At 37.0% G+C, this 12,333-nt stretch overlaps 1 protein-coding gene across 3 annotated transcripts in view; it reads left to right on the top strand.

Annotated features, from left to right (window-relative positions):
• Nucleotides 1–12,333, top strand: part of LOC131573118 (xylosyl- and glucuronyltransferase LARGE1) — a 270,574-nt gene that overhangs the window by 88,061 nt on the left and 170,180 nt on the right. The window contains exon 1 of one of the 3 annotated variants that reach the window (XM_058826723.1): nt 4,113–4,159. The exons of the other annotated variants lie outside the window; for them this stretch is intronic. The gene's annotated coding sequence lies outside the window, so the exon portion shown is untranslated. Of the gene's footprint in view, nt 1–4,112; nt 4,160–12,333 lie in introns of those variants that run through there. 3 annotated transcript variants of the gene reach the window in all.

The following is a 12,333-nucleotide window of genomic DNA, read 5'->3' as shown; positions in this document are numbered from 1 at the left end:
TGAGCTTTGGGGGCAAACAGCTCAACAAATTTATAAGCATAAGATGAAAAAATATCTGAAAAAGAGGTGCTTTAAAGGATTGAAATAAAAATTCTGGTTTTGATTCTCAGAACAATTAATTTGGGCTGTTTGATTTTTGTGAAGTTTTTGTATTTAAAATTTGTGGAGTGTTCTTCAGATCAGGAAGAAATTGAAATCAAAATCTGTCTTGTTAGACAGCAAATTGCATCTGAAGTGCCTTCCAGTACTTTTGAAACTTATATTGTGAATATTCATTTAAATGTGTATAATACCAGAGGGAGGAGGAGTCAAGTTAAAAAAAGAATATTCAAATAATTACTTCACACATTGTGTATGGTCATTCTTAGGTTCTACAGATTATGCTCTGGAATGGTTTAGGAAAAGCAACTGAGTGGGAAGGTTGATGCCCTGTTACTGGGAGGATGTGTTTTAGGTACACTTAGCCTAACAATACCAGTATCCTCAACACATCTCTTTTATTCCCTCCGTACCCTTTTCAAACATTTTTCAGACATGACAGCCATTGAATTGTTCAGCTGAGTAATTATTTCTTTCCCTTGAAGTTTTACCTCTCTTGTGTTGCTTTGCAATTCTTGTTTCTAAACTTGAAAGAGATTTTATTTTAAATTTATCTAGATATCCTTGGACTATTGAGTGACATGCACAACTGACTTCAAAAACATAGTCTGACAGCATTTATCCTGGTTCACTCAGCATTGTAGATACCAACAAAAAGAGGAAAAGTTGATGACCTGGAGACTGATATGATTTTAGCTGAAGATTCTCTTCCAGTTTAACTGTGTTCAAGCTATTTGAGCTATGCCGCAATAATAATTCTAACCTTTGGTATGGCTGCCCTTCTCTATAACTCTGTGAAATGGTAAAAGTCCAGGATGTAAACATCAAGGGTACAAACCTTTTTTCTTTTAATTTTATAATTCTGTTTGTCTTTGAAATTGTTAAATGTCAAAGTTTTCAGAGATGAGGAATTAGGGAGAGAGAGCTGAAAGTAATGAAGTTAAAATGACTAAAAACAATCGTAGAATCATCACATTTTCCTAAATTAAATTCACAATCCAAAAGAGCCTGTGCTTCTGTTTGGTATATTTACTTTAAAAAAAATTAATATAGGCCCAGTTAAAATATTTTACTGTGTAAATTAAGTGTTTCACAATGAGATAATTTTTTCAGTGAACTTGTAATAATGTCTGTACCTATTCTAAAGAAGAGGTGTGTGGTTTGCTCTCTGCACACTGCTTCCTGAACTTCTGAAATGCCTAGTGAAATCACCATCACCAGTAAAAGCTTTTAAACACCTGGAGTAGCTTACAAGCTTGGAGTTAGTAACATACCTAGGTTCTGAATGGAAAACCAAAAAATGTGTGAGAAGCATAGGAAGCCTGGGCAGCTTGTGGACTCTGATCTACTCACTGAAGCCTGGGTCCCTACATCTTCAAAGTGATTATTGTTCTTCCTAAGCAGATTAAACCCAGTGCAGTTATGGCTGTTGGTGCTACAATAGGATATTCATTTGGTTCTCTAGACACAGGATTGGGGTTGTCATGGTGTAGTTTAAAATCAAAGAATATTGCATACCATTTGTGTAATATATAGAAGATTATTTCTGGAGCTGAAATAAAGCCATAGCTAATAAGATAGTATTATTCTTATAAGTTGGAAAGCACTTGAAGAAATTGCTGGAATAAAAAGTGTGAAAGCTATCTGTTTCTTATGTGATTAAGTAAAGTGGAAAAAAAACATATCCCAAAGTAGTCGTGTTTCTCTCCATCATTTTCTTCCTCTACAGTTTTTCCTACTGTATCGTTCACCTTTCCTTACTTACATGTCATTACATCTCTCCTAGAGTAGTTGCAACAGTCTTTGTTTAATTTATTTCAAAATGGATCTGAAAGAAAAATTTGTAGATTCTCAAAATTGCACAGAACAGTTACTGATGTTTTATGGGCTTGTGAAGATTTGTAGGTTTTTACCATCATCTGGTAAAAGTGGCTGTTAACTATCAATGTCTCTTACATCTTGCATAGCACAGGCTATGTTACATTGCAGAATTGATAGAATAATGCTGGCTGGTAATTCCTGCATCTGACCCATGCATTCTAGATACACCAAAGCTGTTCTGGCCACATTTCCAAACTTGATTTTAAAGCTCATGGAGGATTCTAGCGCTTCTCTGAATAAATCATTCTGCTTTGTTAAGAAATACATGCTGTAATTACACACTGTCCAGGTATTTATGGCTTCAAGGTAAGAAGTAAAAGACAAGAAATAGACAGTGGGGGAAAAAACCCAAAAAACAATCATTTTAGCAGTTTCAGTTTCATGTAAAATAAGTAGTCACGATTATGAGATATTACAGTACATAAAGTGCACTGCAAGAAATATCACCTTGAGGACTATAGGTGAGAGTGCTACAGTGCTTCAGCTGTCGCAACTTACAGCTGTTTAAAAAAAGAGATAAATTCATAGGATAACTGCTAATCTTCCCATAGCTAGTAGAAGCTAGTTATCAGGATGATCAGTTGCCAGTCCAGAAAAACTAATGTCCCAAGCAGAATATTTGTTTTGGGCTCCAGGTTACTGTACCATTTTAATTATGAAAAATAACCCTTCAGACAGGATCAAATCACAATTTCAGTTGCAGGTTAAGCACATTTATTAAATTTAAGAAAAAAGATGTATTTGAACACTAATTTGGCAACCAATTTTTCATGGGATCAAGTTTTATAAACTTAAAATGTATCAGTATTGTATTGTCAGTTTTCCAAATAAAACATAAAAATCACTGTAGTGTTTACAAGTTACCTTTAGAGCATTAAAACATGGAAGATTTCTTATCCATTTCTTTCCCACTGTTAAGGCATTCAGCATTCTAGAATCGAATTGAAATCACACCAGCACTTTAATATTTCACAATCAGTATATTTCCTGCCTGTCAGTGGATTTAATTTAACCTAACTCTGTGATTTTGCTTGTTAACTTCAGCAGGAATAATGTTTTCGGATGAATGAATGCTATAAAAGTCTGCTTTTTATTCTCCACTAATCAAACTGTTATAATGTGTATCTCAAGGGATCCACACTGACTTTAACAAAGGATTCTTTTGGTCTGAAATGTAATACACACAGAATGTTTTCTAGCAGTATTAACTGTAATGGATTTAGGTATTTCACACTTTTGCTTCAGTGCATTACAAACCCAAGGGTTTAAGGTAAAAATCTCAACAGAAAGGTTACATTTTATAGAATATTCTTATAGGAACCAAGTTTAAAAATCCAGCTGTACAGCTACACATAATTACTGGTTTCCAGGGAACTCCAGCTAACTTCCTTCAAAGTTTTGCCAATATACACCGAGGTAAGTAAATTTGAAAATAACAATTATCTAACTTATTTGAGTTGGGTGAAGGTATTAGTTGCTTGTTCATGTACAGTTGAGTGGAGATGTGATGAATTAAGTGGTCTTTCCTGTAGAATGCAAATGCAGTCGTTTAACCAAACAATTGAAACCTACTATTTATCTCCTTTAAAATGCAAACTTTGTTTGCCCACAAGCTGCCTCGTTGTAAGCTGACTTCAGAGTTGCTGATGGTGGCTCTCAGCTTCATACTGAATTTCTTGCTTTTAAGATACTTATGAACAAAATGTTGTTATTTGTGGCCTTTATTCCCTCTCCCCAGTTTTAAACATTTGTGTGTGCTCCCTTTCAGCTGCCATACTTGTACCTCAGTGATGTGATATTAATAGCAAAGATGAAGCAGTTTCAGCTCATCAGAGAAGAGATATTAATCATCATCGGGCCCAATGAGAAGTTTAATTTTCCGCTTCTCTTTTTTCACTAAGTCACTTTTTTCTGGTGGCTGTCACTCACACCGATGTCTGTAGGACATTTAATAACCTGCTTCTGAGGATGCATTTCAGTGGTTTCTCTCTTTTTATTTCCTCTGTCAATCACAGTGAATTTCATCACTTTAGGCTTTAATTGAAGACCACTGTGAGGAGATGGAGAGAAGAAAGTTATTTCTTGAACACAGCTACTTCAAGGATTAATGGTTTTTATTGTATTCAGGAGGAAGATGGGTTAAATCAAGATCCTGAAAACTGTGGGAACTGTTGTTTTGGTATGTGATTTACTACCTGTTCCCCTTGAAAAACTCTATATCCTCCCTGTCCTCAGCTCCTGTTTATATGCATTTATTTATTTGTGCCTGAGAAGTATGGTTAGATTTGCAGTGCAATATGGATGATGTGGAGCACACTGAATCAGGGGATGACAAGAGACTCCACATTGAAGACTTCATAAAACAGCTTCCAAAATGACATCTGTACTAATAAAAGCACTCATGTGGGGTATTAGACTAGTTGACGTAGCTGTTCCAAATGGCATGTCTGTTTAGACTGGCACAGTTACCCTGCAGAGAAGCCCTATACCTAATAGAATTCTTCTCTGAGATGATGCTACTACTGCCACCTGTTAACTACAACCAGACAGTGAAGTACTGATAGGTGTTAATGTGCAGTCTACATATCCCCCCTATTTCAGGGGTTTTATCAGCTTCTAAATGGTTTTAAAAGCAGAAGGGTCTCCATTAAAAGCAACAGGAGGTTACAGTTTTCCAAGTCAGAGAAGGACAGATCAGACTAAGACAAAGCAACACACAGAGCTCCAAAGAAAAATGGTTAGTCTTTTCTATGGTCTTCAGATAGACCTCATGTATTAGTGAATTTGTTAGTTGAACAGTGAGGTTGCAGATTAACTGGAGCAGCACATGATGTGAAAGCCAGCCCTCAAGTAGCATTTTAAGCAGGTCATAATTGTGGATGTTGCCATTCTTGCATTGCTGGCTCTGACTGCCTGGTTTTGAGTCAGCATTTCTCCCGTTTTAAGAGCAGGTCCCTTCAAACTTGAAGAGGCTCACGTGTGAGCACCTGAGAACTGTTACACATTTCAATTGCTACCACTAAAGAAGTGACAGAACCCTTTCCACCAACAAATCTACAACAAATACTGTTGTTTTTTTTCAGCTGGCCTGATAATTTACTTTGCAGGTTGATTCAGGGGAGCCAGATTTAGAATATTATTGTCAATCTGAAGCAAAGCATAATGGTAATTTTGTGGGAAAAAAATGTCCACACCATACTGCAATCTATGAATATATCTGATATGCAGAGGAAGCTGAGACTTGTGATTTCCCTAATTATTTATTAAGGGCAAGGTTTTTGCAAACAAATGGTTTGAAAAAGCATTTGCATATATAAATAGACTTATATATTTAATAGCTAAATAGTTGTTTGCCTTACGTATCCGTCATTACGTTACAACGAGTTGAAAGCCTTCTTATTATTTGAAATATTCTACTAAGGTCCTGGCACGTCTTTTGACTACATGTAAGTAATGGAATAATGTGAGCCATTCCTGGGCAGGGCTTGTTTTTCTGCTAATTATTGTTTAATTGCACTAAAGTAAGGTACTCGATCTAGGAGCTGCGATGAGATAGGCTCTGGTTGGAGGCAGACAAGTAATGGAAGACTTCCACTGGTAGAAAAATTACCTGTGGTAATTTTATGTAGTGCTTGTTGGAAGAATCAGATTTGCAGCAATTGAGAATCGGAATTGCAAGCAGAATTATTGAGGGTTGGAACCTGTTCATAGTGGATCTCACAGAAAACATGTTCTAATGGTGTGAAAACTGAGAAGGTGAGAGCTTAATTAGGAATGGAGGAGCTAATGAATGAGTGAGAAAAGAATAGTGCTCAGGTGTTACTGTCACTTGCCATAAACAATTTTTTGGTAGAAAGCTGAATGGAGTACTCGTAGGCTGGCTTTTTTTTATAATAATCTAGGCAGGAGGACAAGACAAAGGAAAACATATGAATGCATTGCAAGTAGTGGGATGTAGTTATAAAGCGGATTCCTATGGAAAAGAGAAGGTGTTACCTTGAGGAGCCAGGAAGACATGGAGTTCTATTATGAAAGCACCATTTGCAGTATCACTGAAAGCAGCCTCTCTGGGCTGCACACTAGTCTTGTACTTGAGCATCATGTATTTGTGAAAAGATTCAGCACCATGAAAATGTGCACAAATTATTCATTAGGTTTGCATCTTTTGAAATTATAGGGAATTTTTCTATGTGAATCCTATTGAGAACATAAAAGCTACCAGTCAAAATTGCCAAATGATGATTAATATTTGGTAGTCATCAAGTGTTTATGGATTTAACTGAATCAGTGTTTTAAAGCTGAAGGAAATCATTAATAATTGTTAAAAGAGAATTTGCTGTTACGAGGAATACAGATAATCTGCTTATTTGGCCCTCTCAAGAGCAAATACAACATTAGATGAGCAAATTGAACAGAAAGGGAAAAGTGATCTTGTAAGTAAGGCATTTTTGGTGGTGGCTGATGGTGGAAGGACTATTTAAGGCTAATTTAAGTCTCTCTAGACCTCCTAGTACTTTCTATTATTAGTCTAACTCAAGAGCAGAGGCTATACATCATCAACCCTCTAGTAAGACTACTGATGGTTATGTGGTTAAAACTAATAAGAAGACTAGAATAATGAAAAGACAGTGACTGCAATTTGATAAGGAGTTCATATTCTGCCTGTGTATACTAATGAACAGTTCCAGTGTATCACAAAAAAACTGAAGAAGTATCTATAACACTTAAGTTTTGGTTAATTATTTTCTATTCATATAAAAGGAAAAGTACAGTTCTGGATGCTGAAACAGAAAAAAAGGAGAAAAGAAACAGAACTGAGAGAGTCGAGATTATTTCAGGATGGCTTGTTGAGTGAGATAATGTGTTTGAGATTCCAGACTATGGGAAAAAAAACAAAACACATTCCTATTTAATACTATAGATTATCTGTCTCTAAAGAAAGCAGCAAAATGTTGTTACCAAATTGATGACAATGCCAGCCATGGTGTTTGGGAGAAAAAAAATAAGTGAAAAGGTCTTTGCTTCTTCAGATAGCAAAAGTAGGGTGAAACAGATCAGAACTTCACATAAGCAGTAGTGCAAGATGTTTGAATTATTATTTCTGAGGATGTTTGTTGAGAAAGAACTGTCTCTTAGTAGTGTCCTAAAGCATATGATAGAAGGTCAGTCCTCTTCTCTGGCTGTTTAAAGAGAGAAAGGTTGATAAATAGTGAAATTCTCAGGAAGACACAGGCTGCACATTTGTATTCACTGCTGCGAGCTGACTAGACTCTTCATTGCATACAGAAGTGGATTTGATCAGAACATAACAAGTTACAGCCAGAAATTGTAGCAATGGGAGATTTAGGTAGAGTTTGACAAGAGGAGAAGTAGCTCTAAACAGAAGAGAGTTTGAAGTGTCCTGATTGTGAACAGGAGTTGTGGAATCTCCACCACAGGTTTTTTTTTCAAATAGAGCAATACAGTGGCAAATTAAAATCAGTGTTCATAAGTGTAATGTAAGATACCTTGGAAAAGAGTGCCTTAATATGCTATAGTGGATTCTTAGATGATTGTCACTGCTCTGGAACTAAATCTTGGACTTCAAATATTCTAGCAAATTTCTAGCAAGTATTCTAAAAATTAGCAAATACTCTAGCAAAATTTAATTTGATACTGGGGGATAGTAGGTAACATATGTTAATAGCCACAGGCAAAACTTCATAGTTATTAGGATGAGAGACTGAATTTGTTTTTTTCCTTTACCAGATTGAGAGCTTTCTAGATACACGAGACAGGGCAGACCTTTCCACATGAACAGATATTGTTAATACCAAGATAAATGTGTTTTATCAGATCAGTAATGCATTTAGGAATGCAAATAGGAAGAAAATATGTGTTCATCAGATCAGTGTATTTCTGACACAGTCTCTCTGTGGTATTAATGAAATGCAAAAAACTCTCACCAGTTTTAATGCAAAACTCAAGCTGTTTAAGAAGGGGCTTATATGATATTTCAGCCTGGGACAACTGGGCCTGAGCTCAATAACTGAAAAGGTCCCTTCTAATCCTGTGTGGTATCTTTGCAAATACATTCCCTATTTGCTTCATGGAGCTCTCTTGGGTTCCACTGAACAGGAAATAAATAATCTCCTTTACTAGAGAAGGTTTATTATTTGGAGATTATGTTTTGGCTTCTTCATGATATTAAAACACCATTTTTAAGGATTAAAGCAGCAGCAGAGCTGATTATTTAGTGGTTATTACTTGATGAGGTAATGACACTTGGCTTATTTCCTAAGCACTTTTTGATCTACTGATGAAAAACACTCTATAGGCTAGGTAATATTATTGTTAACAATAGTGGAGTGTTGGGAACTAATTAGTCCCACCAGCCTTTTTAGGCAAAGGAAAAGAAGTGTTGATGGAGAAAAAGGAACACTGTTAAGCTTTAGGAATGCTTCCTTTGAGTGACAGTCTCACTGCATAACATGAACTACTCAAAGCACTTGGGTGCACTTGTGTGGGAGAATGGATTTCTTTCAAGGTGGGTGGTTCAGGGTTTATTTGGGAGGTGTGTGTGTGAGATCAGGTTTTGGTAGGGGGGGAGCTACAGAGGTGAGTGACTTACTTCCCTGAGAAGCTGCTAGAAGCTCCCCTTATGTCCAACAGAGCCAGTGCCAGCTGGCTCCAGGATGAACCTGCCCCTGGCCCAGGCTGAGCCCATCAGTGACAGTGGTAGTAATTCTGTTATCTGGGATAACAGAAATAACAATTAAGTAGGGGGAAAAAAACCCCAAATCACAACAGAAAGAGCAGCTGGAGAGAGGACAGAGAATATGTGAGAGGAAGATAGATGGGGAGCAGAATGAAACCCCCATAACCCCAGAGGAAATCATCAGCAACATGCTACACTATGCATTATTTATAAGATATTGTCTATGTAGTTTTTGAGAAAGTTTGATGTTGATGAAATCTGGTTCATGAAATCCAAATTTGAGACTAGATAAGCACAAATGAGTTATTTGTTCCCCATGAAGGCCTTCAGTAACCTTTAAGATATAAATGAATCCATGGGAATATTTTATTACAGTTTTTTGTGAATATGACAAATTACATTTTTTAAATAAAATAAATATGACTGTCAAAAGGTTAAATGAAATAACTCTTTTTGAGAGTTTGAGTGCCCACAGGGAAGCCATCCAGCTTCTTGGCTTTAATACTCTTACACTCTAATATAAACTTGAGGCTATCTTCAAAAAACCAAAAAAAGCAGTTCCTCTGCCATTATTAACCACACAAAATGAAATAGCTTCCTTTTTTTTCTACTTGATATCTTACATAGGTGGAAATTGTCTTGAAACTCTTGGAAGGAGTACTAGTTTGAAAAAGGTATCCTGTAGTGTGAGTGTTAGAAAGAGGTGGTGCATCAGGACTGCTATCAGAAAAAGCAGAGTAAATTGAACATCATAACTGTTATTATCCAGATAAGTACTGGAATACCTCCGTTTTTTTCAAGTTTATTTTATGTTAGTGGGGAAATATTTCTTGGTTTCATATTTTTACATCTGTGTTGTGGTGGATTAACCTTCACTGACTGCTAGGTGCCCACCAAAGTCACTCTCCTCCTCAGCTGAACAGGGTAGAGAAAACATAACAAAAGGTTTATGTGTCAAAAAATGCTTGACAAAATCTTGTCATGCAAACCCAGTACAGTGGTAGACCTCTTACTTAGTCATGCTTTACAGAAAGTTGTGCCTAATGTTATGTCTGTACATATGTTTGGCTTCACAGTAGACTGTGACAGGAACAGTTCATCAGAGGGAGAATACATTTAAGTGCTCAGTTGCTCTGTTGAAGTTAGTAATTGCCCTTTCTTCCACTCTGTTGTTTTTCAAAGAGCACACCGAATGGTCATTCTGACTACCTCAGCTTACTGGACAAAGTTGAAGGCAATTTCCCAATGCCTTATTTATTGATAATTCTTAGTGATTACTGTGACTTTTGTTTCTTTCATATATGACTGGCTGGAATGTTTCCATGTAACTCTCTTTTCTGATCAATGATGAGGGTAAAAGCAGCAACAAAAAAGAAGTTAATTGAAGCTGTTTCCAGTTTTCCTGCTTTTGCCATTTCTTACTGCATCGCAGCCTGTCACTGCTGTGCTCTGTTGTTCACTTGCATGCTCACCTGCACCCCTGTTTACTCTTCTTGTTTGCTCTCTATCACTTCCAGCCTCACTCGCTCAAAATCCTGTAGCTGTTCTCTTGCACTTGTGCTGGCTCACACATCCCTCAAACTCTTTTTCCTCAGTGTTTTCACACCTTGAACCCTTTTAAGCCTTTTGTGTTGCACTTTTTGTGTTTCATTTCACTCTCTGTCTGTCACGCATGTTCAATTTTCTCTGTTCCATTACTGGATTCCTGGGAACATATCTACAGTGCTGCCTGGCGGGAGTAGGGGCTGCTATTTTAGTACATCTCTGACAGTGTTTTATGTTCCTTGTTCAGCACCAATGATGATGTGACCAGAAAATTTTAGCCACTGCTAGTTTCCCTCTACATGTACGTCATTAATTTTTGTTCTCTCTCTTTAAAAAAATTACACCGTTTGCTTCCCTTTTTTAAAATTGATTTCCACTAGGAAAAAAATGGGTTTATTTTTGAGATGGAAAACCAAGCAACATTGTTCAGCAAAGTTCTAATGTGTTCTGTGTGGCCCAAGGAGTCTGGAAATGAAACTAAAAGTGTTGCATTCCCCCAGTTAAAACAGATAAGATCCAATATGCTTCAGATTTTCCTTTCTATACAAGAAAGACATTTCAGACTTGAGAATTCATTCAAGTCAGATGGGCATAGTTCACCTAATGCTTTCCTATACTGTGTATTCTGCTCTCTAAATACCTGCTTAACAGAAAAAACAAAAGAAAAATAAAACTGCATTTTATATTTTTGAGTTGAGACTGTTTCTTATAATTAGTTATTCCCTTTATGAGTAAACTTCTCCTAACCAATGTAGCTTTCTGTTCTCTTCTTTTCTTACTACTCAGCTATGTGGGGTTTTTGCATCTGTTTTATTTGCACAAACGTACGTGCTTGTATTTAGGGCTTTCAGTGAAGAAAATGTGATGAAAAATCATATGGCCAGCCAAGAGTAACTAGAAAACAAGATTTTCAGAAAGTTAAGAATTTCTTCACAAATCTATGCACTGCTTCTCTCTGAATACTTTTAGGCTTTTCCCTGCTGGAACAGGTTGCCCAGAGATGTTGTGCATGCCCCATATTCAGAAGCATTCAAGGTCAGGTTGGACAGGGCTTTTAAGCAACCTGAACCTAGTGATTGATGTCCCAGCCCACTGCAGGGGTGTGGGACTTAGGTGACCTTTAAAGGTCTCTTCTAGCTCAAATCATTCTCTGATTCTGTGATTCTATGTTGAACTGTAAGTGGTGTTGTGGAGGGTGTTCGTCCTTAGTTTTAGCTAGTTGCCAGATGGTTTTAGTGTTATTTCACTGCAACTAAGAATAAATAAAAGGTAAGACATGACTTTTCTTTACAAGGAGAAGAAGCTGTCTCTTTTCCAGTCATTTATGATAAAAGGGAAAAAGGGGTGCTAGGAGGGAGATTTTCAGATGTTTTATAGAAATAAGTAAAGCAAATAATTGTGACAGGATAGCAAAACTCAGTGTACATCTACATTGCATTTAGAAGTACAGTTGAAGAACTGCTGTCACATATCCAGTATCCACTGCTGTTGATAAGGTGGAATATGGATATTTTGGGAGTCTGTGTGTAGCCTGAGGTGATCCAGCCTCACTGGTGTCAGTGTCTGAACTAGTTAATGAACACATCTCTGGTGTGTCTGCATTCAAAGCTGCCCATCACCAAAGTCGCAGAGATAATGATCAACCTGATAGGAGCAGAGGCAGGAAGGGAACCTAAGAGTAGAGGGACTGAAAAAGCAGTGCAGGAGACCAGAGGCCATTCCAAGTGACCTGCGTGACTGATCCATCCAGTTACGTCGTGTCTCCTGGCCAGCACCTGCTTACTGTCTGGGAAGGTTTGTATTGGCTACTGGAGGGGCAGAGGGAAATTTCTCTCCTTCTTCACCCGATCAGAAGTTCACAAAGCCTTGGGGCAAAAGAATCAACAGAACTCACAAATTATTAATTAATTGTTATTGGGGTAATCCCTGTTAGTAATTATGGAATATTATTTTAATATCTCTTTGTAGTCAAGTCTTCACTGTCTGAAGTGCAACTTGATTTAGAAGCTATTTAAAGAACTGTTATGAGTGGTATACCTACAGGCATGTCCATTTTCTACAGACAAACGAATGTATTTTTGAATGATTGAAGGTTTAAATAAATCATTAAA

This window comes from Poecile atricapillus, chromosome Z (genome assembly GCF_030490865.1).
Source record: "Poecile atricapillus isolate bPoeAtr1 chromosome Z, bPoeAtr1.hap1, whole genome shotgun sequence".
In the NCBI taxonomy this organism is placed as follows: domain Eukaryota; kingdom Metazoa; phylum Chordata; class Aves; order Passeriformes; family Paridae; genus Poecile; species Poecile atricapillus.
The sequence above is the reverse complement of the archived record's forward strand: the minus strand, read 5'-3'. Positions and strand labels throughout refer to the sequence as shown.